Raw genomic sequence first — 4,160 nt, forward strand, 5'->3', positions numbered from 1 at the left:
CACATTTATCCTAAGTGTTCTTTAAATACTAATACTGTTTTTGAAATTTTCTTTGTTGGTGTTTGTACATGTATTTGTGTGCATGGTGTATGTGTTTGGGTATGTGTGATGTGTGAGGATTATGTGTTTGTGTTGTGTATGTGTATTTGTGTGTATTTCTTTTTGTGTGTTTGTATTTGAGTAGTGTGTATTTGTGTGTGGTGTGTGTTTATGTGAATGCTGCATTTGTACTTGTGTATGTGTGTGTGTGAGAGGTGTGTGTGATCTGTGTGTCGGTTTGATGTATGAGTACAGGCACATGCTATACTTCATATGTAGCAGCCAATGGATAACTTTCAGGACTTGGTTCTCTCTTCCATGGGTTCCCAGCAACAAGTTTATTGCACCTGTATGGCAATGTCCTTTGATCTGATGAGTCATCTCAAGATCTCACAAATACATGTAAATAAACTTTATAAAATAATTGCTGGCACTTAATGTCAGTACAAATATACTGTCTTTTCAAACATACAAGAACTAACTCAGGTTTACCATTGAACCATCTTAGGTCAACTTCATGAGTAGGGAGATTTTAGTGCTTAAAATAATTTTATCTAAAGCAACAGTGGCTACAATTACCCAAATCCAGTATATCCACTGGTCTATGCAGTTGCTAAGACCAGTTTGAAACTTCACCAGTGCTAAATATTAGCTAGATAGATGCCTTTGCCACAGGACAAAGTTACCAATTTAAGATGTATACAAATTATAATACCATCCACAAAAGAGGAAGGTGACAGGGAAGTCCTTAAACTTTAAAAAATAACAGAATACATGTACTACAAAATAATCCCTATAGTGTGAAGATAACACATGATGCCAAGGTGAGAATTCCTCCTTCCATAAAACTCTGTAGCTTATAAATACCTACATTAAAACAATTTAAATTCCATTTTCTAGGCTCTAACTCCTAACTGCTATGATTCAGAATAACTCAGATGATGTCAAGTAAAACCATGTATGGATAGCACATTGGATGGGAACAAATGTTCTCAGTCTTCACAGCCTTTGTTATACAGCTCTCACTGTATAAACTTCTCTCCTTTCTAACTCCAAAGGAAGCAGTAAACCTAGCTCCTCAGATCTGACACTAACTTGTAACTATTCAGGAATATAACACCAGCACCCAGAAGCTACAACCAATTGTCCTGTGAAGCTTCAATACTTCCTTGACTTCTAAGGGGTCATATAGGGAAACAAAAAGGAGCCTGAATGCTTCACTGCCTGAGGTGCATCAGTCTCTCTCAGAAACTGGAAGGCACATGGTGCCCCAGGAGTCATGGACTCTAACCTGAAAATTCTATGACACTTGTCTCAAGGCAGGTAGGCCACATTAACTCCATGGTTCCCTGCAGAGCCTATTTCCCGCTAAAATCCTATGATTTTGACCTCTACTGGCTTCCATTACTCTAAACATTTCCATCTTCCAGGTCCTACAAGACCAGCCAAGTAAGATTTGTGTCCAGCTTGCTATGGCTTTTGCCATGTAAAGTTCTAGTATCTTCAAACATTCCATCAAATGTCAACATTCCCAGGTCCTTTGCAACAGCAAAATCACATTTGAGATACCATTTTTTTTGTTGTTCTTGTTCTAAATTTCTTCTCTGTTGTGTTGATTAAATTCTCAAACCCAAAGCAACTCAGGTAATGAACAGGTTTATTTGGTTGATACCTCTAGGTCATAGACCATCATTGTGGGAGCTTAGGATAGAAACTCAAGCTAATAACTAAAGGCAAAATATGGGGAAACATTGTTTCTTGGCTTTATCTCTTGCTTTGTCACTGTCTCGCTCGTGCTTGGCTAACTCTCTTGTCCAGCCAATGACCACTTGCTAACATAGATGACACCACAGGTAAAACAAAACACAAAGACAGACCTATAAATATATATCATGGTTTAAAAACTTTTTAAAACAAAATACAAAATAACAGATATTTAAAGAAACAGTGTACACCTAAAGCAACTTGTTTTGCTCTAATTGCATTATAAGTCACAAGCATTTTTGAAAACAAGTTTATTGTTGTTATTTTGTATACATTCATGCATGAGAATGTCTTCCATATGTATACAGTTAACACACACAAAGAAGAGGGTATCAGATGTCTTGGATCTGGAGTAGTAGGTATGTGAACTCAGGTCATCACCAAGAAGAATATGAGCAGAGCTACCTGCCATGACCCACAGTACTTTTTATCCAGTAAACTAGAAGTCTTCCACAGATTACAACAAAAACAAAGGCAAAATAAATAAAGATGGAAAGAAAAGATCCTTGGGAACATGATGCATCAGTATTAAGATGTTGTGTATGGTAAATATGCATCATAAATTGACATAAATAGAATCCAATGTCAATGACCAACAATTTATAGCAGGAAAGCTGATTCCAAAGCTACTTTCACAGTGAAAATACTCAGAATGCTCAATGGGATTATGAAAAAAATAGTACACAGATTGACACAATATGACTTCTATATTTACCACAAATCTACAACAATCAAGAATGTGTACAATAGTTGTGAAAGAATGATGGGAATGGAGAGAAAAAGCCAAGAACAATGGCAGAGAAATATAATCAATTTTGAATCAATAGGCCAAAGGAACCTCAGATAGGAAAAGTGTGGGCTTGACCAATGTTACCCAACTACCCATGATTCTCTGTGTATAGAAATTAAATAAATGCAGGTTCACAACTTTCACAAAATTAACTCAAAGTGACCCTTAAACTTTATATTTCTGACCCTCCAGCTACTCATATTTCTCCCAAAGAGAGAAGCTGCATGCTCTAGAGGTCTCACTGCAAATGGAGGTGATCTACAGCTATGGCTCTGCAGTCCCTCATGCCTCCTGGTGGTTTCTGGTAAACTCAGCCCCACTGATACCCAATCCCAGAACAACAGAAGAATAAATTAAAATCTGTTTCCTGCCACATGGATTATGGCACAAGATGTGGAATCTGCCCAATCTACCTGTCCAACACCATGCACATCTGAAAATCTCTGCACATCAGAAACTCCTTTTGTCCCCTGGAAATGAACTTTACTGAATCACTCCATGATGGCTTGTGGTAGCAGAAAGTTAAAAGCATTCTAATCATGTATTGCTGAAGGATGATCCACATCACTATCTTTCCACCAGTTGCTCAACTATTTGTAACATTAATAAGACAAATCTGAATGTGGAATGCAATGGTCAGAACTTACTTCTAGAAACCAGACCTTCAGTTTTCCAATCTGTCTTTCCACTGCACACCAAAAGAAATGTCTGTGTATGCACACTGGACACAGCATTTCAACCTGCCATAGCCATGGTGGCAAAGCCCTGTCCTTCCCAGGGAATCTACATCCAGAGAGGCTCAGAGAAGGGCCACTGCCCAGGTCACGAAATGGACCAAGAGAACCATAGTCTGCCTCATGATCCCACCCAGTCCCAGAAGCTCTGACAGCTCAGCAAAAGTGCTCCTCCTAGTTTGGGGTCACTGGCCCCAACATTCACCATGACATGGCCTATGGTCTCCCTCACAGCTCCCTACAGCAGAAGCAGGAAAACCCTGAAAAAAAATGTGCAAGCCACCTCCCACTGGTACTCTTGATTGCAAAGCCTCCCCAGAGTTCCTAGTTAGCTAGGATCACCCAGCTGGGCCTCAGGACATTAGCTTCTCCCTACTGGGTGAGGAGAAATCAAATGACTCAGACTCAGCACAGACTTTTCCAGCTCTGCCCTTCCACCCTAGGGACAGTAAGGTCCCTAGTCTGAAAAATTTGTATTTTAGTAGAAATGCTTCCAGTCTCCCAGAGCACTTCCTGTTCCTCTTCCAAGGTGCAGGGTCCTGTGTGCACATTCCATTACACACTCTATGTCCAGTGTAGCCAACCCATTGCTTCACAGCTGGGAAGTCCTGCAGTTAAACATAGGTCACATTCAAACAGTAGCTGTTATCACTGTTTAACACTACTTAAAGCAAAAAGAGACCATGAATTAGAAAACAATTGGGTTATCAAGAGTAGGTTTTGGAGGCAGGAAAGAGACTGTGAACATGATGTAGTTATAATATCAAAGAATTATTTTTAAAAAGATGAAACATGCGTTCATCTGGACATAGTCATGTGTTCCAGAGACTAGG

This window comes from Peromyscus eremicus, chromosome 18, assembly GCF_949786415.1.
Source record: "Peromyscus eremicus chromosome 18, PerEre_H2_v1, whole genome shotgun sequence".
NCBI classification, from domain to species: Eukaryota; Metazoa; Chordata; class Mammalia; order Rodentia; family Cricetidae; genus Peromyscus; species Peromyscus eremicus.